This window comes from Protopterus annectens, chromosome 6.part0, assembly GCF_019279795.1.
Source record: "Protopterus annectens isolate FY-2018-M chromosome 6.part0, PAN1.0, whole genome shotgun sequence".
In the NCBI taxonomy this organism is placed as follows: domain Eukaryota; kingdom Metazoa; phylum Chordata; order Ceratodontiformes; family Protopteridae; genus Protopterus; species Protopterus annectens.
Genome location: NC_056737.1, coordinates 1,855,787,850 through 1,855,811,207, shown reverse-complemented (window position 1 = coordinate 1,855,811,207; position 23,358 = coordinate 1,855,787,850).

Here is a 23,358-nt window from a genome sequence, read left to right as displayed (position 1 = left end):
AGTGTTCAGAAAACAAATGCCAATAAATAAATATAAATAAATATAAATAAATCAATGAATTAATATTGGGTGTTTTCTCTTTTTTTTGATATTGTGAAAATAAAGAATTGCTATACATAAGTCACTCTGGGGGTCATGTCCCCCATAAGAAGAGTGTAGGTGTGGCTTAGGCCCTTGAAAACTGTCTTTATTATTTACCAACAGTTTCTGTGGATGAGTTTTGCATGAAATGTCTGCCTTGATAATGTTTGTTGGGGTTTTATTTCAATATCCTCTACTGGATCTATTTAATATTTCTTTAATAGCAATAGTCTGAGAAACAGCTCTTTAAAAGGTAAACAACAACATTAGTTAATAGTGTAGCCTTCTTATGAACATACCCCTAAGATAATAATAAAATAACCATTGACAAAAGCTTAAAATTAAATAAATAACATCTTTCATCCCCCCAAGTTTACAAGTTGCATCCAACTGGTATAGTGACCCTGAGAGCAGCTGATGAAATCTGCTGAGTGTATTAGGTAAGTAGAGAACAAAAGTAGACTGCAGACTTTTCTTCATATCAAACACACACTGCATACACATCTAGGGACAGTTTAGATTCACCAGTCCACCTACTGCATGTCTCGGATGTGGAAGAAAACTGCAGTACCCAGAAAAATCCACTCAAACACATGGAGGTCATGCAGACTCCACAGAAGTTACTATTTAAATAAAGCAATGCATTTCTGAGCTGAAGACACTATAAATGTGCACAGATTTGTGAAGCCAGATTACTTTCAAGTTCTAAAAGGTCTAATGCATGTCCACTGAAAACAGTCATATAGTTTACAATATCATTTTTCATCATTCTACGTTACACATTTTGCATGCTGTATGATTCACAGCAACCACCATCTGATGTAAAAAAATAATTTTCTTTAGCTTAACACTGCTTCTTCAGAAGTGTATCACCTTCACAGGTGTCTGTCATGATCTTGTGTACCAACATAATAATCCGCTGTCTCTTCTCAAATAAAGAAGGAAGCTTTCCAGTTCCCCAGGACACTGATCATTTTCCTTTCCCTTCACTCCATGGATCTGTCTTATGGCTCTCTTCCATATAGGTTCATAGGTTCATAGGTTCATACTAGGCCATCTGCCCGAGGGCATTTACAAGTCTAGCCCATCGTTTTGTGGCCCCTTTAGTATGGGGAACTATACCCATTATTTTGCTGTGCCTCTGTCGAGCAGTGACACTGAGGTAATCCCTGGGGTATATCTGCGATCTCCCATCCATTGGTCAAGATTTCTCTTGAACAAGGCCAGCAAGGTGCTCTGCCTCACATGTACCGGGATTTTGTTCCACAGCATAGGGAGTCTTTGGGTGATGAATCTATCCCTCCAGCACGTCCTATTAATAGCCGTGTCGAGGTTTAAGTCTCCCGCCCTTGTGGCTCTGATGGATCTAGATTTTTTGAGGTGAAGCATATTCATCAAATCTGGGTTTGACATGGCCTTGTATGTTAGGCAAAGGTCACCTCTGAGCAAGCGTGGCGACTGAATAGAGCTGGAGTTCTTTCAGTCTGGCAGCATAGGACAGATTTTTGAGACCCTTTATCCTTTTGGTGAGGAACTTTTGTGGCCTCTCCAGCTGCTGCAAGTGCCGGGTCAGATACATTCCGAATGGGGCATTGTACTCAATCATTGGTCTGATGAGTGATGAGTAAAGGGAGACTATGACCTCTCTTGATATAGATGAGAATCCCTTCATGATAAGGTGGGCAATGTAGAAGGTCTTCCTAACTACTTTAGCTACATGGGTGTCGAATGACAGACTACTATCAACCTGGGTCCCCAGGTCCCTGATAACTTCTTCTGTGCTCAGTGGATTGCCACCTATTTGGTAGCTAGGGGTAACCTTGTTTTTCCCGAAGGGTATGACTATGCATTTTTTGGCATTTAACTTTAGGCCGTGGCTCTGGCACCAGTTATCCGCTTCTGTGTCACCCTTCTGTAGGATATCTGTGTCAGATGTGTTTTCTACTATGGCCCAGTTTGCAGTCATCTGCAAACTTTGTCAGCCATAACCCTCCTGTGTTTGCTTGTACTGAAAAGTAGATGCCAAACAAGAGTGGGCCCAGGACTGAGCCCTGTGGGACACCACTTGTGACAGGCTTTGAGTCTGACATGGCGCCAGCAACTCTGACCCTGTGGGTTCTGTCACTCAGCCAGTTTGCAACCCATCTTGTGATGTATGGGTTAACATTTAAGCTGATGAGTTTTTCAATGATACCCGAGTGGGGTATTGTATCGAAGGCCTTAGCCAGATCGAGGTAGGCTGTGTGGACTGCCTTTCTCTCATCAATGGCTTTGGTGACTGTTTCGAAGAAGTCAACCAAGTTTAAAAGGCATGATCTGCCTTTGACAAAGCCAAACTGGGTTGGATCCAAAGTCTGCAAATTCCCTATGTCTTTATTTATGAGGTCCATTATGATCCTCTCCATGGCTTTGCAGATAAGGCTTGTCATGCTAATGGGCCGGTAATTTCCAGGGTCTGTGGAGGCACCGCCTTTGTGAAGTGGGACCACAGTTGCAGTGCGCCACTCCCTGGGTACGTATCCAGAGGTAAGACTTTGATTAAACAGCTGTCCTAGCTGTGGGTTTAATTCCTCATTGAGTTCATGGAGCACACAGCCGGGGACACCATCAGGTCCCATGGATGCTGTGTTTTTTGCTTTGGAGAGAGCAGTTCTCACTTTGGAGAGAGCAGTTCTCACTTGGGCGCTGGAGATGTTTGGGGGGCAGCACTCGTTTGGTATAGATATCTCTCCTTTTGGGGGGGGGAGGAGTTTGCACTGAACCTGTCAGCCAGTATGTTGGCAATGTCTGTAGGATCAGTAATCTTCACATCATTTTGAACTAGTTCTGAGCATATCTGGGAGTTTCCTCCTAGGTTTCTAACATAGCTAAAGAAGGCCTTATGATTGTCTTTTGAGTCTTTAGCTATTTTTCTCTCGAAATTTGCTTTGGATGATTTTATGAGAGCTCTTAGTTTTTTACTTATAGTGATCAAGGGTGTCTTACCTTTTAAGGATTTTGCTCTATCTTGTAGTAGCTTCCTCCTTTTGTTGTAGAGTTTGTTTCCTTCCAGAAGTCTGAAGTCCCTTTCCTTGTATCACTTCCAGCTCTGTACACTACACTCAATGAATGCTTGTCTAGGGATCAGTAGAGTGGAAGTGTCACCTCTTTGCTTCTGGAGTCAGTCAACTAAGGATACATGCCATGATTTTCACCATTCTGATTTCTGGTTGTTGCCAGTACCCTATCACTCCATCTTCTGTGGCCCAATTCAGGTGTGATCTGCACACCCAGATGTTTCATCCTGCTCTGTTGCCATAAGTTCTACTTTCATCAGCTGATACTTCAAACCAGGGCTGTTATGGCCCATGCAAAATAGTTAGGTTTTGTTTGCCTTGAAATTCAACTGTCACCTATCTGCCCCTTTAGTCAGTCCTTGCAATTCCTTCCCTAGACACTTCCCCCACCTTCCACTGCTGCATTGGTCATTGCATCATCTTCTGTTCTGTGTTCTCTGTTATGCCAGATAAGTCTAAAATAAACACAGTTAAACATAACTGAATAAATTACTCCAGTGATACTCATCTAGTCACTGTCCTAATTCTTGTCCCCACCACTCTCACCACTGCTCTTTATGCCTTACCTTTTAGCCAAATAACAAACCCACATTCTACCCCCAACTCATTCAGTTTTTGTATCAGCCACAAGTGAGGTCTCAAGTCAAAGGTCTTGCTGATGACCAGGTAGATCACATCTACTGGTACTAGTTCTCCTGTAATCCAGTAATCAAAATGCATCAGATTTGACTGATGGCTACTTCTGACTATGATGCCATGTTCACTGCCATCATGAAGATTGTTGTCCTCTAGAAAACAACTTTTTCTTGACTTGTCTGGTACTGTTGTCAAGCTAATAGGCATGTAGTCCTCCAAATGTTCATGTTCTCTCTTCTCATATTCATGCTCTCTAAGAGTTATTCATGTTTCATTTAGATTCTTGCAGTCACTTGGGATACAGGTCTGACATCTTCGAGAAAATGATGCAACTGCATTATATATGTCTGCAGTGCCAGCTCCTGGTTCACAGTTTGGCCTGTACAATAGTCTGACAAGATTCTTCTGCTATAACTGTACATAAATTTTGTCTTAGACCAGTAATAAATGCAGCTAATACTTTTACTTTTATTTGGTTTATTTAATTATATATTAATGGTAGAAAATTTTGGAGATGGAGACAGTCCAGGTTCCATGAGATGTACTAAAATTTGACATAGAATAAAAAAGCAAGTATAAGACCTCCCCATCTATGCAAGATTGTATTTTTTTTGTTTGTTTGTTTGTTTGTTTTTGGCTATGTAAGGTGTTCCGTTTGGAAGTGCAACTTCTGTGAGGCTAACTCCCTTAAGTCATGGGTACTTTTTCAGCCAAGTCACCTAGTGTTTAAGCCCTGAGGGCCAGGGTCACTGGCTCTCCATATTGTTGATTGTGGGGTTTCCACTAGTTCAGTAAGCCTGGGTGCTACTAGTGCTGTTCACAGAGACAAGCTAGAGAGGTTAAGTCCCCTGAACATTATGTGTATGCAAGCATTTCTAGGGTGGCTAGTGAACAATGATGTATGGTTACTCTGAAGAACATCCTACCCAGGCCATAGGAAGGTCATGCCCTCCTGGACCCCCCCCCCCCCAACAAACTTGCTTATTCCAGCAATGGTTCTTTTCAGCTTCAGTCTATCAAGCAACCAAAACAGCTCATGCCCACTATACATCATTCCTGTCTCACCCTTACCCCATCAGAAAGGTAATCAGGCAAAGCCTTGTCAATTCTTTCTCCTCCATCACCAACTCTAACAGACATGAGTGTCACTAATTGAACATGGAGTGCCTGAATCATAGTCAGAGATTTATCCTGATGCCACCAAAGATCACAGATATAAGCTATTGAATTGATTGATTGATTACACTGACTGTTAATTAATAAGCTGTATAAACAGCTACATAGACTGACCAAGTAGTTAAAATGTCTGTTTTTTTTAACAGTGTTGCATGTTTTTTTTTTAAAACATGTTTATTGATTTTAACATATAATAAGTAGAACATAGTAATTTATACAAGCAATTAACAATTAAATAATTTAACATTCATAAAACAACTAAAGTATTTACAAAGACATCCACATTTTAATTACATCATCTAACTTAACTATAACATATTACAAAGGGTCCAAGTATTTTTTTAACAAACTTTGTAGAGTATTCCACATATTATAGGTAGTTGTTTTCCTAGAAGTTCTTGATTTAATGGTCATTTGTTCCATTTGACATACCTCAATCAGAACATTTCTAAATTCATTAAAAGAATGAGGGGTATCTGAAATCCAATTCCTAGTTATAATCTTTCTAGCCACTGCTAGAATTGACCATAATAAGGGAAGTTTAACCTTTTTAACACATTTAGGTATGTGAGCATTGAAGAGAATTAGTGATTTAGAGATTGTAAAATTGTATGTAAAAAGAGCCTGTAGAAAGTTGTTAATTGATGTCCAGTATTCATTCAGTTTTATACAATCATGGACCATATGTGCCCAATTAGCATTTATCACTGAAGTACATATCTTACACGTTATCTTTTTTTATTAATTTTGTTCATTATTAGAGGAGTATAGAAGGACCTGTGTAAGAATTTCCAGGTATAAAGTTTCCATTTAATTGAGGAAGTTATTTTAGAAGCTGATTCCAGTATATGATTCTTATCTTGTTGTTTTGGTGGTTCTCTATGAATGGAGTTGAAATAATTCCAGTACTTTTCTGGACATTTGAAGGTTTCATCTCTAATAATTTTGTGAATGTAAAAGAGTTTGCCTTTATCTGAAACCTTCTGCTGTAAGTTTAGTATCATGTAATCTATCAGTATTGGGACAGATTCTTTAGTTGTCGGTGATATTACATCTAGTTTATTAGAGAGATGTTGTCTGAAAGCCTGAATCTCTAACCAACAAGTTTCATCCAAATCAAATTCTTGGAATAAAAAAATCTAAGTTTTTAACTTTATTGTCCAGCAGCATCTGATGCCAGTACTTTAATTTGTTCTGCCTGAATAGTAAAGTTTTATCAGGGTTAGATGATAAAAGTATACCTTGTGTGTATGTTATGGGAAATCAAATGAAGATCCATTCCTTATATTTGGGATGTTTATATATAAAGTTACGGAAAGTAATAATAATATTTAATGGGTAATTTGATGTGTGTCTCGGTGTAATGGAGATAGTGCAATAATCTTTGAGTATCCATAGTATGAGATTATTTGTAATAATGTTTTTGTGTGTTTGTGGTATATTGGTTAATTCCATGCAAATTAATTCCCAATATTGCTTCCATTTCATGACATATGAATGATCTATTAGTAGTGATATAGTTTTGATAATAGAGGAGATAGACTATAGATCAAAGTCAGGAAAGGCTATACCTCCTTGGGACCAATTACTGATGTGTGTCTTTAATGCCAGTCTGGGTCTATGAGGTGCCCAGAAGAATTTTGACATTAGTGAGTTTAATTTTTTAATGATTATCTTAGTAGGTGGGAGTAATAATGTTGTATTATATATAGTATCTTCGGAAATATAATCATTTTAACAATTGTAAGTCTTTCCTCCATGGGGAAAAGGATATTATTCCAACTTTTAAAAAAAGTTTGTATATTTTCCACGACATTTACTACAGTTATGATGAATGATAGATTTAATATCTCTTGCTAATACAATACCTAAATAAGTTATTTGATCTGAATTAGGTATATATTTATGGTAAGCTTTATTAAGAATATTTTTCCCTGAATGTACTGGCAAAATCTTTGTTTTTCTTCGTTAAATATCAGACCTGAGATTTTCTTAAAATCTGGCATTGTGTTAAATAATGAAGAAGAGTTGTTTCCTGCTGATATAATTAAAACATCATCAGCAAAAAGCTGAATTTTAGATGCTGTATTCTCACTTATTTTAAATATTTCTATGCCATTGTTGTTTCTAATTAAATTAGCCCAGGGCTTCATTATTAAGTTAAATAATAAAGGGGAGAGTGGACATCCCTGTTTAGTACCTTTTAATATAGGTACCTTTTGAGAGACATATATGCCAATTTTTATGTGTGCCAGTGCTCCTTTATATAAATGTTTAATCAGATTTACAAATGCATCAGAGAAATTTGTACACCTCAGTAAGATAAACAAATAGTCCCAGTTTACAGAATCAAAGGCTGAATTTATGTCAAGGCTTATTAGTGTCAGATCCTTCTTATTTTTATTTGCATAATCAGTTAGAGTTAAGATTCTTCTTATGCATGTTTGATCTTTGCAGAGAACTCTGAAAAGCATAGGCATTCATCCCATACTAGGTATTACTTAGGTATTAATGTATTAATTTCCAACTATACCCAATTATTATTGATTGATAGTGTGCTGTATTGTATAACAAAATGGTATCATTGTTTCAAGAGGGTAGTTTTACAAAGTTTCATCATCACATGTAGTGATGTAATTCATCTATTTTGACAATATCACATAGAAGGCAGAGCATAACCAAAATTGGTAGGATGTATTTAAACTAGTATTTACCACCACTAACAGAGACTGACATAGTAGTTTTATTTATTAGTAAACAAACTGACAGAAAAAAAATAACCATGACTTGGATTGCAAGCAGTGTAAGTAAAAGAGCATGTGATATACAGTGCTAAAATGAATTGTTAAAAACAAATAAATGTAAAAGCTGCAGTTAAATTACAAGCCAAAAACAACAATCTAATGATCCTTCTTAGGCATTAAAAAAATAAACTGTAGTAAAATCAAATGCTACAAAGTGCCCAAGTATATTGCAAGTCTGAATGTTTTGTCTTCAGTCTACAGATTAAACAGAGCCAAAGTTGCTTAGCATGATCCATATCTAAAACATTTTGGAACAGATTTCAAAAGTACATGTCAGAGTTGCAAAAGACTTTTGCCAACAATGAATCATAGAACTGAGCTGTGACCAGCAACAAGTAATACTAGGGAAGTAGGCTGAGCAGTGGAGACAGCAGCACCAGAAACAGTTTACGTATGTGAGGCCCATTTGTTTTATGAATGCAGAGCTGAAAGAAGGGGACAGAATGTACTCAGGGTATGTAATAAGATGTGGAGAGCAAGGCAAGAGAGGCACATATATATAGGTGATCATGCAAGGCAACCAATACAAGCAAGGACAGTCATGACATAAATGAGAAGAGCCACAAAAATATGACTGTATAAAGCATGGACATATTGTGAAACAGCAAGAAAACAAACCAGGTATCAGTGAGCACACACAAGACGATACATGCTGAATGATTGTGCATACATATAGGAACACAGTTATAGGGCATTTGTCACACAAAATACCAGTTATGCTTGTGGCTCAGGCTGTTAAATCTCCAGACTAAAGAAGGTTATGTTTATATACACCAAATATGTTTGTATCCTGTTTACTAAATATAATGCGCACACAGCAAATGTGTTTTGTGTCCCATTTAGTACACACAAGTTACAGACATCATTTGTGTTTTGGGTTCTGTTTACTACACATAATGTGCACACACCATTTGTGTTTTGTGTCCTATTTACTACACATAATGTACACACACCATTTGTGTTTTGTGTCCTATTTATTACTTATAATGTCAGTGCACATGCTACAATATTTGCTATATGTAGCATACATAGAAATGGGTATAAGCTTGGAATGCAAATCTCTTCTGTATGTCCTGAACAGACAGGTTTAATATTGCACAAATTTGGCATACATATAGCCGATGGAGCTCCAACTGCAGATAGTTTTATTTATGCATGTGTTAACTAGGTGGATAGTTTTGTCTGTTGACCAGTTTCAGCCACAAAATAGGCCACAGGTATGCAGCATATTTATTTATTTAACATTTGTTGACCGGAAATGTCCGACTAGGTTCCACAGAGCCTGTTTTCAGCGGAGGCCCGGGGAGAAATGCTCCAGATGCATGTTTTTGGAATATAATTTAGTCAAGTACATAAAATTGCAGAAATATAGAAATGTGCATTCAGTGGTACGTTTCATACAGAGCAAAAGAGTATATGTACTGTTTACCATACCCAAGATAGCAACATATATACTATTCATAATACATGAGCTATCACTTGTCATTAGCATGTACAAACAGCAGGAGACTAGTTTGGAAGATGGTAGTAAGTGGAAAGCAAAGGTGCTATGTTGGTTTGGTCTAGCAGTGGCATTGTATGGAATCAAAGCAGTGGGCTTTTTAAGGCTGCTTTGAATAAAATACATGTTGAGGCAACTTTATACATTAGGAGGGAGTAAGTGCCACACAGATGGTGCTTATTGAAATTCCTTCCAGAACAACGTAAGGAGCAGGGCAGCTGGGAGAGGTTTGTAGGCTAGCAGGGTGTGAGCTCCAAACAGTGGATATTTATGGAAAGCCCTTTCTGAGCAGGAATAAGTATTATCACTCAGTCTGAGGAATTCTTCTAGTGGAGGACAGACATTTAGAAATAAGAACGTATAGGCTCTGGTAGGAAACTATTCTATAAAGCTGAATGAAAACAGAATATATTGGTGGAATACCATGCCTTGTGTTGGGATGTAATAAGTTAATGATTTGGTATATCCTTCAGTGTTTTTTTTCAGGTAACTGCTGCTTTTCATGTTGTCTCTAATTTATGTGTAAGAACATATTTCTTCACTGGCCTTTTACAGTGATCACTACTGTTTTTGAGCATGTTTTAAAGCATGTATTTAATTTTGTGGCAAAAACAATAATGTCCCTGTTTGTTGGCTTTTCTAGTCTGTGTGCCTCCAAATCTCTTTGTAGAAGGGTGAATTAGCCAGAGACTTGTTGTTTGGTAGTTGTCAGTGTCAGACATCTTGTGGCAGAAGGTGTTTACCTGGTCTCTCTCAGAGGTGGGAAGCACTGCTAGCTGTTTGTTTTTTAATGTGCACTTGAGAGCTGCTTTTGCTGTGCTTTTACATTAACAGATTCCAGAGTCAGACTTGTGGCAGAAAGTGTTTTCCTGGTCTCTCTGAGTTGGGAAGCACTGGAGGAAGCTCAAATTGTCCTTGTTTATTGGCTAGAGGGCATAGCAGTCAATTTACAAGCTTTTTTCACTGTGTGGAGCTTTCTATTGGGTTGCAGCAGTTATCAGTGCCCTGTATAGGACCAAACACCTAGACAGTAAAGTTTACCTATAAAGGTAGGATTAGATCTGAAGCCTGTTAAACACTGTGGCACTGTGAAGAAATAAGTTTAGACCAGCTAGGTTGTGCATCAAATAGCGCTACCATATTCTAGCATTATATAACATCCTGCCCTTAACCCCAGAAACTACCCTAGGAAACCATGCTAAAATCCAGACCTTAATTCTAAACAGCCAATCATAGCATAGGACAAAACAACATGGATATGCAATTTCCAAATGTCTCTGTGGCCAGCTTGGTAGATTTGGACATCCAAAGGCAGTGTAGCAATTGTCTCATGTCCTCACACAACTAGTTAATCACTAAAGAAAATAACATGGTATGTGAGAGATGTAAATACACCATTTCCTTGGAGACAAAAATCTTGCATACAAATGAGGTTGTCAGGAATGCCCACACTACATTCCTCAGACATAGCATTCATGATACAGACTGTCTTAAGCTGAGGCACTTAAAAGAAACGTTCCCAAATCTCAAAGACCTCCAATGCCACCTAATGACAGCACTGCTCCGCAGCAATCACTAAAGCACACAACAAAAGCAACACCAAACGTCTCACATACGCCTACACCTAATAGTCCCCCAAGTGCAAAGCCCATAAGGCAAGCATACGCTTTACCAAATACTCTTGTCATTGAGGACTCCATTGTGTGACACACAGATACCTCACTCAACAGACTGGACAAGGAGAAAATAATGGTTAGTTGCCTATCTGGAGCCAGGATCTGCAATATCATGCACACTCAAGTTACTGCACTCAAGGTATGAATATGATTCTATCGTAGTCCATGAGGGTGTAAATGACTTAGGACATGCCTCACTGGACTGTATAGAAAGATATATAATGGATCTCTCAGAATACATGTCACAGATAAGTACAAGCCTTGCACTGAACATTCTACCTTCACCAGGAATTATGCCACAGTATGAACATAAAATTATTGATTTTAATTATCGTCTTAGTTTCTGGTGTCACTCCAGGGGGATCCAATATCTGTCAGCATGGGAGAACAAGATCAAATGACCATGCTGCTTTGCCAAGGATGGGTTGCACTTGTAGCCTCTAAGCTTTCTGATATTTGTTAAAACCCCCTTAGAACTTTTTTTAGGCTATGCCAAAAAGACAAAACTATGAACAGAGTGAAAAAGTCTACAAGCAACCTTAAGGTGTTAATGCTCAATGCTCATAGTCTAAACAAAAAACTCCACATACTTCAAGCTTTCCTCACTCTGAAGAATGTAGACATCTGTACTGTGACTGAGACTTGGTTTAAAGCCGTATAAAGTACTAAGGAAGTGCAAGGGTACAGTACCTTCTACACATTTAAACAAACAACAGCATAGATTGGGACCAAAGGTGAATGTGAACCTTTATGTTGGTTAAACAGGATGATACCATGGAGCTCATCCACATACAAGTCACCATAGGTAAGGTCCTGCACCATATGATGGCTAGCTACAGGTCACCATCGATGCCACTAGAGTACCATGACTCTTACCTCAACCTACTAGAGGTACTCACCATAAAGCCAAGCACCCTATTCCTGGGTGACTTTAATTACACCCTATAGACTGGGAAATGTACACTTCCTCAAATTCACAGGCACAGTGCTTTCTGGACTTTATAAACACAAACACCCTGGAACAGATAGTGCATGCTCTCACCAGAGAATCAAACATACTGGATCTGGTACTAACCAACATGGGACAGCATTGCCACCCCCCCCCCTCCCACCATGTCACATCCTCACTAGTGAGGTCAAATCACAAACCTGTCTCATTTGAAGCAAAAATTGACCAGAAACTCCAGCTAAGCCAGTAACAGTTAGGAACTATTCAAAGGGAAACTACATCCTTTTAAGTGACAGTTTGTCAAAATTCAAGGCTCTCCCCCCAGCCCTGAGACCACAGTACCTATGCAGAATTATTCACAGAGTCACTATGCAAACATGTGAATGGCTGCATAGAAGCTGCTGTACCAAGCAGAAATAAAGCCAAAACAAACAATAAAAACAAACCCCACTGGTGGAATCCTAAAGAAACAAGAAACTAAGGGGTCTAACTAAGTCCAAAAGGGAAAACTATGAGGTCAGGATAGTTTCTCAGGCTAAGGGCAATCAGAAGACTTTCTTTAGCTACATCTGGAACCTTATAAGTAACACACAAAATTGTGCTGAACTGGTGGTGAATGATACCACCAACACCAATCAGGGTGACAAAGCAAATATACTGGCTAATAAATTCAGCTTAAACTTCACCCCCAGCTCCAGCAGTTGAAATCCCCTCAAACATACTTCTCCCAGTTATCAACAAGGGCCAGATGTTGGCATCACTCACTAAAGCCAAGAATACCACCAACAGGGGTCTTGACAATATCATCAGTAGTCTCCTGAACAGTAAGGTCATGACCTATCAGGACAATTTGAGGCCCTCTTCAACTAGCAGACTTGAAACAGGCTACATTCCAAGTGAATGAAGGACCTCAACAGTCATTCCCCTTTACAAGGGCAGGCCATCAACTAACGGGCCCATCAGTATAACAAGCCTAATATGCAAAGCCATGCAATGAATTATCATAGAAATAATAAATATGGGCATTGGCAACTTACAGACACTGAAACCATCCCAATTTGTTTTTTTAAGGGAAGGTCATTCCCACTTAACCTGATAGACTTCTTTGAGAGGATCACCAAGGCAGTGGCCAAGGGTAAAACCATGCATACAGTGTATCTTGACCTAGCTAAGGCATTTGATACAGTAGTCCACTCAGAAATTGTTGAAAAGCTCTCTAAGTTAGGTGTAAACTCTTACATAACTCACTGGATTGCCAGCTGGCTCACAGACAGGACCCAAGAAATCTGGATTGGTGATAACACCTCCACCAAGACACTGGTCACCCATGGAGTACCCAGGGGCTCTGTGCTGAGTCTTCAACTGTTTGGCATTTATTTTTCAGAAATCAAGGCAATGTTAAAGGTGTCTGTCTCATCAAGTTCACAGATAACTCTAAATTGGGAGCTATTATAGATTCTCCCAAGATGCAAGTGGGTTTAACACAGACTGGTGTCAAAGCCATGGCCTAAAACTCAATACCACAAAATGCATCACAATGTCCTTTGGGAAACTGTCAGTGTAAGTTAATTAGTCCACTGATAAAATGCACCTAAAAGTCAACCCAGTAGTAAGGGATCTGGGAAATTATGTAGACAGCAATCTGGCTATTGACTAAAACGTAGTTAAGATAATAAGGAAATCATTCTATGTCAGCCAGCATATAGGTAAGGATTTGGCTTCCAGGTCCAAGGAAGTTATAGCACCACTGTAGTCAGCCTTTATCAGTCCTATCAATGAATACAGTGTCCCCTTTGGCATGTATTTAAAGACACTTCCAACAGTTCGAAGGCCCACAAAGCTTTCTCACCAGGAGAATTCAGGGCATGAATACCTTGTCCTACACTGATTACTTAAAGACTCTTCCACTGTATTCATTCTCATACAGGTTGCTGAGAGGGGGTCTTTACCTGGCTTACAGTGTTTCCTCAGACCTAGCCCTGAGGGGTATGTTGCACATTTACAAAACAAACAACACCAGAAACACTACACCCTGGGATCTGAAATTCACTTGTGATATAAACTGAACATACTGGAGACATAGATATGTGTCTCCACTAAACTCTATACTACACACAAAGTTCAGCTGGAAGTGGACTGACAACTATGAGGAAACCTTTAAGGAAGACTAAAATACTGATAAGGTCAGACAATGGTGATATGCAATATGACTCCTTCAGGCTAGAATGCAGTGTTTTTACCCTGTGGCCTTGGTAAAGTATGACAAGTTGTTTAGCTGCAAGAACTTGTCTCAAATATAACATTACTCAGACAATCTGTGAGGTTTTTAGCCAAGTCTGGAGTATAAGGAAATTATTCCCATTACTGACTGACAATCAACTTCAACTCTAAATTTTTAACCCAAAAGAAAGAATATCAGTACTGACTACATCTTAACTGCATCATCTAGCTCTCATTTTAGGATCTCATACACATGACTTCAAATTTATGGTTGTCTAATACATATGGCATCACATTTATGGCTGCAATGCACAAAGCTAAAAGGATATGAGAAATGGCCCTTACTCTGTCAGAGTTTATGACATCACTGTACACGGATATCCAGTTTATGGTAACTGTCTGTTTCCAAAATTTGCACCTAGAATGTACCAGTTGTCTATTTGTCAAAAAACTTTAATGTGTAGTTCATATCTATTCATTCCCACAAAGCTACATACAAGAGTGCTTGACAGTCTGCACAAGGAACTGCTACAGACTGTTAAATAAAATGTCTTGCTCAAAGATACAGTTGATGGCCAGGCATTGATGGACAAACTAAAGATGTAAAATGGTGTTGTCCTGGATATCAGAAGATTCAGAGTTCACCACTCCTGACACCACTGTACACCTGGAAGTAGCCATCATCACAATGCTATCTGCACATACCTCTCAACTGTCCAAATTTCACAGAACGTCCACAATTATACCTCATATGTTTGCCCTGTCTCACATAACATTTTTGATTTTCAGGTAAATTATTGTGGACTACAGTCAGTCAATAATGCCAGTCATTAAAGTTGCATGCTTCTTATTGTTCACAGAATTTGCATTGATGATAAATCTGTTGTTCTATTAACTTACATGAATTAGAGTAATATTTAAAATTTATCCCTGATTTGGTGCCTTTATCACCCCTCCCAATTATTTTTGACCATTGTCCAGAATTCTAGAGCAAAGAAGCTGAGGGGTACATTAACATATCAGAAGAGTTGCTCATCGTTTCACTACCAGTAGATTGGCCAACAGGCTTGTCCAAACCTTCAAGAAGTCTAGAAAGGTTGTGGATAAAGAGGATATTTCTCTTCATCATCAATTGGCAAATATCTTGTGTGCAAGCTGTAACTAAGTACAGGCAGTGACATATCAAAATTCAGCATTAAGGTCTCATTTAAACTTCTTAAAGCCCAATGTCTGAAAAGACAACAAATAGGTTACATGACTGTCAGAAAAGGTAGCACAATGCTTTGATGTGAGGCCTGGGACTACTGAGATGAAAACTGGCAGGCTGGGGGGATAGTTACCAGAATGTGAATGTGGGAAATCACACATGACAGTATGACATCCCCCCACTCTGGGCCAGTAATCAAGGAGCCTGAATCTTCACCAATGACACTGGAGGGGGAGGTTCACTTGGAATAAATCAATACTCTCAGTATTTCCAGATCCAGACCTTTCTGCATCAAGCACAATTTCCCTTAAGAGCACACAGGGAACACAGTCAGCCCAGGGTCTGGATTTCTCTATATCTGTCTCTCTCCAGGTCACCAATAAGACTCCCCACTGGCACAGCTGTAGGGTTAGGACCTCAGCCAAGTGGCCAAGCCAAGTCCTACAGTACCCTCTCTGTGAAACCAGTGCTTCGTGTTCCTGCTCCAATTAGCTGACACACACACTCTTTGAGATCTAATTTTCACACACACCACTGGAAAGTCTGTTACAGATTTACTAGCTATGCCACCCTCTGTCCAGACTATAAGGTAGTTTCACTGCCACCAGTCAGTTACTATAAGGCTCTTAAAAGGGTATCCAATTATACTGAGTGAAGTTAATATTAATACAAATGGTAATGTTGACCAAACAGTCAGGCTTTCAGGAGTGACCAGAGTTATCACCAAATAAATAGATGCAAATACTCTCTAAGCATAAATATTTTCTAAAAAGGACCAGCCACAATGAAAAGTTTAAATATATTAAACAATAAATAATAAAACAACATGAAAATACTAAATATCTATTTACAGTAAATACCAGAGTTTCAGCCACAGGAGATATTAAAAATAACACAGATGGAAAAATTCACACAGTTACAGCAAAACAGTACTTCTAATCTCACTATAGTTTTCTGACTAATCTAAAGACAATTACTGTTCCCTAGTTAAGTTACTTACTGAATGCAGTAAAGCAAGATGGGTGAGTGGTCCTTGTTGTCAGATCCAAGAAAGAATGCAGAATACCCCTGAGACTTCAGTCTCCTCTAATATTAAAACATTATTTCTGTACAGAATGACATCACATACATCTGGTCATCTGACTTCTGGTTACCATGCTATCACCAACACTGGAAGCTGACAGAATTGTAGCATCTGTGTGTTACCATACATACAAACAGAGCTTTGTCTAGATGTGGTGCAACTGCTGGAAGTCATAAAACCATAAAACCATTCCGCTCTTCCTACAGGAGCTACAACTTATTCTCTAGCACAGATATTGCATCTCTGGCTCCATTCAAAACTGTGGGACAAGATCTTTATGGCTTAACCCATAAAGTAATTTAATTTCAGATATATTTTGAAGGTTAAGATTAACTTCTTCACTTCTAGCCCTCTGTTAAAACATATACATTTAATTCAGTTACAATAATACATGTACATTTCTTTCCTTCCAGCAGGGTACACTGTTGCTACATTTTTATACAAGCAAACATCACAGATAGATTTTTCAGCACAAGCATCTCTACAAATCAATATACTAATGACATATAATTATTTACAAAATTCCAGCTAGCTGTGCTGACACATGTCACACATCCACCACCCTACTTTTCCTGGCATGGCTGGCAGAACCTCCTATCATCACAGACATTACCATGTCAATCAGATACAGAATGCACAAGTACAAACAAAGCCCACAGAAACTAATGTTGACCATAGTAATGCACCTAAGATCTGCCTTCAGCCTTTCCTGCCACTGGCACCATTGCTTCAGAAACATCAGCTTCAATGACAAAAGTTCACCCTGTTTTGGATGAACTTTCTAGTTTACCTGTTGACATGTCAGTGGTTCAGAGATGCTATTCATTAAGAAATAGTGTCCTAACTGTTTAATTTATAGATGGCAAAACTGTACTAGCACTGAAAGATTACAAGTTGTAAAACTAAAAATAAGTACATAGTTAAAAGGGGAAGAAGTGTAATATATTACAGTCAAATAATTTCTTCCTCAAGGCTAAATACTTCATTCCTATGAAAGGAAGTCATGCTCAGTGTGAACTATGTATGCCATTTGCAATACGTATGCAATCTACTGCCTGCAGAAAATAATGCTGTTATTAGTTCCAGCATGAAGTGTGTGCTTTCTTATAACTGTTGGTGTTGGTGCTATGTAGTTATGTAAGTGAAGAAATGCAGCATATTTTATTTATTTTTCTCCTTACAGCCCACAACAACAGATTCACAATACACACACACTATCTGTTTGAAATTAGTTCTCCCCATCTTCAGTTTTGAACTGAAACTCATTAGCAGCAGGTTTTAAAAATGCAGTCTCATTATTTTGAGCAGTTAGAAAGTGAGAATGTATCAGGAATTGCTGCTTGCTCAGATCTAACACGCTTTAATAAATATGTATTCCCTGATCCCTGAAGGCTTTCGCGTAGCCATCATAGTTTGCACATGATTCCTGACAGCATGCTGACCTGTCAAACTTCTCTTAATAAACGGTCCAGCTCCCTCACTCCTATTTAGCTGACTAGTAAACTGTCACTTTAACTGTAAAACCATGCTCTTCTTGTGAATAATTCACTTTTTGATTGACCTTCAGTGAGAAGCTAAAGTCCAAAATGTCAGTTGTAAATGGGCTTGGCAGTACCTCCACTTTTCTCTGTGTGTTATTGATGACCTTGTGTATAGTTAATAATCATCCAAGTAACCTGTCAAAGGATGCCCCTGTCAAGAAAGGGATTATTACAATGACCAATGAGAGCAACATTCAGGTGGATGAAGACTGAACTCTCGAGTGTCATTTTGGTAATGTTCAACCTGATGAGGATGGGAGCTCCTCCATAGGAAATCACTGTCGAAGAGTTGTGCTGGCAGTAATGCCCTTTTTGGGCTAATTTCCCCTTCTTCGAGTTGGTGTAACCATGGACATGGTATATATAAGTTTAGGAAATGTGGGGGGATAGCCTCCTCTGCAATAAAACACTTAAATGTGTTTAATGTCTGTTTTTTTCCAGAAAATATAGTTCAGAGATTCTAATCCAAAGCAAGTAAAAATTCTTCCACTCATAGTGGAAGCAAAAAAAAAAAAAAGAAGAAATGATGTGGTAACATGGTATATTAGGTAGTTGTAAGAAACTGCAGAATTTCTGTTTCTAAACCACCTGATATATTTGTTCATGTATTGTTTTGCAAATGAAAGAAATAAATTGTTCTCACTGGAGAAATTGAACTACTACATGAGCAGAAAATATTAAAGAAAAAAAAAAACAGAAGCTGTGTTCCTGCTTAACTTCACTTACTAGTACTAGAAAAATGTACATTTTGATCACCTCACGCATTCCTTACCAGCTGCCAGATGGTGAAGTGCAGCAATGCATTTCAAAATGTATTTATGTTAAATCACTTGACATGATTTGAGTTCACTCACCATGTCATTATACCAGGTAGGGATCACGACGCATTCTACATTCTGCAGAACGGTCTTCTCACTCTAGAATGTGGCTCGCTTGTTACTCAGAGAATAAATAAATGCAGCTGAACTAAGTGGTGGTAATAACACTCGTAGGGACAAAAACTGCCAATTCTGTGAATCATTCTGTAAATTGTAAAGAGCAATAAACAAACCTGAATAAATGAAACTAACAGAAAAAATGTTAGTGTAAAGAAATTATGGAATGATTTCATATCTGCCCACGTAAAGAAAGCATAACCTTCACAAATGATAAACATTATGAAATGTTTTACAATTCATTACCCATTTCCCAGTTTACCTCACTTCATTTATCCCAGTGGCTCTTGTTTTGCCTTGCAGGCACTCTTCTGCCATCACAGTTAAAGCTTCTTGTAGATGGAGCATAATTATTTTGACATTTAAGCAGCACTCAATGTTCTGCTGTGCAAGGCAGATCTAGATGATCTGTTTAGCTGTTTATTGTTTGCTCAAAGCAAAGAAAAGACAGTAAAAAATGTTGCTCATAGTTGATGAGATTTTAGAACCATACCATGCATATTCTTGTTTTATAAAATCAGCAATATTATATACTTGCATACCCCCACCAGCACATGCATAGTTTTGACAACATTATCCACTGAGATATGTTTGAGCTGCCTAAATTATTCTAAACTCCCTGTAAAGTATTATTTCGGCTTTGCTGGTAAATGTGCTATGTAACATCAAGTGACTCGTACCTAGAACATTTCAGGAGCATTCATGTTTCAATTGAATAGTGTTCGATTAAATAAGTTTGGGGTATGCACTCACTGAGGCAATATAGTGCAAATGTTGTGAATCCTTTTACTGCCAAGTGTCAAAAAGCGTTCTCATTTGATTGCATTATGATAATTTAAGAAGGGATCAGTACAGCAATGGATTTTCTTTACTTTTTTCCCTTAAATTACTTTTCACTTGCACCCTACTGTTTGTCACCTGCCAGATGTTGGTGTCATTTCTCAGTCTCTAAAATCATGATTTGGAGAGATATGAGCATACTGCAATGGTACAATCTTGATGGTAGAGATGCATTTTTATTTTTGGCCTAAGTTTATCCCCCTGCACTATACAAAGCATGCATTTATATGAATGTGGTATCTGCATCCCTGCTTTTATGCATACACCATTGACTGGAGATAATCTGTCTCTCCTCCCCCACAACCCTTTTTCTGCTGGGACTAAACCCCCCCAGCCTCCATCAGGGACTATTTTATAGTCAGTGATAAGCTTGCACCCTCCATGTGAGAGAAAATGATATGGCAAAAGTCATTCCATTCTTCTAACCTCTTAGCCTAACTTATGGTGCGCCACTAACAAACCAAAGTCACTTGCGCTGTAGACAAGAGCTCACCCTCTATGCCAACAGGCTGGTGAATGTACTTTTATTACCTTTACTAATTAAGGCTAAGTTTGAGTCAAGCAATAAGGTGTGACCGGGTCTGCATTGAGTAATAACTTCTCATGGGGTGTGTGGCACCCCTCCTCTGGGCCAGTAATCAAGGATCCTCAATCCTCTCCACTGACACTGCTGAGGAAAGTTCACTTGGAACAAAAATAGATACACACAGTGTTTCCAGATGCAGCTCTCTGCACCAAGCACAATTTCCCTAAAGAGCACACAGGAACACACTCCATCCTGGGGTTGGGTTTCCTTCTCTTTCTCCAGGCCCCAAATAAGACTCCCCACTAACATAGCTGTAGAGTTGAGTCCATAGCTGAGTCCTCCACCACCCTCTCTGTGAAACCAGTGCCCTGTATCCCTGCTCCAAGTAGCTGGCACACACTCTTTGAGATTTGATGTTCACACGTGCACACACACACACACACATACACACACACACACACACACACACACACACACACACACACACACACACACACACACACACACACACACACACACACACACACACACACACACACACACACACACACACACACACACACACACCATAGCTGGCCTTAGGAATAGGCCAACTAGGGCATCCCCTAGGGTGCCACTCTAGCAAGGGCGTTTATCCAGTAATTTGGATGGTGTAGGTAGACCAGGATGGGGCACCGAGTAGTGCTAGGGGGCACTATAGTGACCTTTTGCCTAGGGAACTAGTTGACCAAAGGCCATTCCTGACACACACACACACACACACACACACACACACACACACACACACACACACGCACACACACACCTGGGAAAGGCTGGCACAGATTTACCAGTGATGACTCCTCTGCCCAAAGTATAAGGTAGATACTGCCACCAGAACACTCCAAAGCCAGCTACTCTAAGGCTCTTACCAAGATACCCAATTATACTGAGTAAAATTAATACTAATACAAATGGTAGTGTCTGACCAGTGCAGCAAAGCTTTTAGGAGCAGCCACAGTATCACCAAATAAATATAAGTACTCTCAGAGGTTGAAATATTCTGTAAAAGACCAGCCACAATGAAAAGTTTAAATATATTTAATAATAAATAATAAAAGAACATGAAATACTAAATATCTATTTACAATAAACACCAGAGTTTCAGCACAGGAAATATTAAAAATAACATAGATGGATAGATTCATATATATATATATGGAAAACAGTACTTAAATAATCTCACTATATTTTCCTGACTGATCTAAAGAGTTAGCATTCCCTGGTTACTTACTAAAGCAAGGCAAGATAAAATGGGTGAGTGGTCCTTCTTTGTCAGGTTTCAAAAACAGACTGCCATGAGATTTCTGTCTTATCTAGTATTAAAACACCACTCCATTGCTGGCTTACAGAATGACATCACACACACCTGGTCATCTAACCCCTAGCTCCCATGCTACCCCACCACCAGAAACCGAGCCAGAATCCTGCATGCACGTGCTGCCATACACACACATAGACCTTTTTTCCAGTATGTGACACAGCATCTGGAAGCTACAAAATCATTACAATAACTTCCACCCCTCCACTGTAGCAATTAGTTCACCCCCAAGGAAAACACAGCAGGATTCCCAGTCCTAGTTCGCACAGACATCTTGTCTCCAGCAGTAATCAGAGCCACCAGATACAATCCTCTTGGCCCAAACCAGGTAATCACATCCCATACTGTCCCTCAAAGCCAACTGGACTGAAATCAGCCTCATGTCTTCCAGTATCCTCCACCACAATACTTTCTTCTCAACAGCTACAGTACAGTTTGACATACAGGCACACCTCCCCTCTGTTCAGTAGAACCCACTGCTGTCACATCCCTTCAACACAAGCAACTTCACAAATACACCTTCAACACAAGCACCTGTACAAATCAGTTCAATGCACTAACAACGCACAACTCTTCACAAAACCCCAGCCAGCCATGCTGGCACATGCCACATATCCACCGCCCCACTTCTCCTGGTATAGCTGGAAATACCTCACATCATCACAGGAAGAGTCAAATCACAAAGTGAAACTAAATATTTTTGCAGCCAAATAGTGACATTAAGACAGTGTAAAATAGAGCCTGGAGTTCCTTATGGAGGTTATAGAGTTGTTCATTCTTAGCAGTAATAATACTATTGCTAACAATATTGCAGTTTATATGGCTGATGTGAATTTACATTGTTCAAGCAACAAAAATAAATTGAATCCCAGCCTGCCAAAAATGATTACCAAAATTAATTTTAGCAATCTTCAGAATATTATTTATTAATTCATTTATTCATTTAGTGAGTGAGTGAGTTAGTTAGTTAGTTAGTTAGTTAGTTAGTTAGTTAGTTAGTTAGTTAGTTAGTTAGTTAGTTAGTTAGTTAGTTTTTGCACTGTTGCAAGCCCCTCTGCACCTCCCTTGTGGGAAGATAAACCCACGCTCCCTGAAACTAAATATACCTGCTCCAAGGTCATACAACAGCTAAGAAAAGGAAAAAACTCCACTATCACTGAAAGTGTTTTTGGCAATATCAATTTGAACAGCTGACATTTATAGAACCTAGTATTAGAGAATCTGATAGCAATCAATTAACAAATTCCTGCTAATCTACACATAATGTCATCACTGTGTTTATGGCTTAAAAGCCAGTCCAGTAGCTTGAGTTTGCTGAGCACTTCTGTATTAGAGACCAGTATATGTAAGATTCCCATATTATTATGTGCAGAGTTAAGCATTTGCCCCTTAGTCTTGTCAAAATATCCATACAGCAGAAATAAAGGATTTGCACAGAGTGCTTGATCATCATATCATCCAGAATACTACTACTACTACTGTAATTTAATCTACAAAAGATATCCTATGTGATGTATATAAAACTAAATGACACATTACTATACTATATGGCAGCATCATTCATAGCTCAAAAGTTGTTTGTCAAGCTTAGAACTTAAATGCCTTCAAGAAGCTTGAATGTCTATAACTCATATTCATATAGTTAGAGTGATACATACATATATATATATATATATATATATATATATATAGAGAGAGAGAGAGAGAGACAGACAGACAAAAAGAGAGGTATTTTTCTCTGCTGACTGGAATAAGCCCCCCCTTAG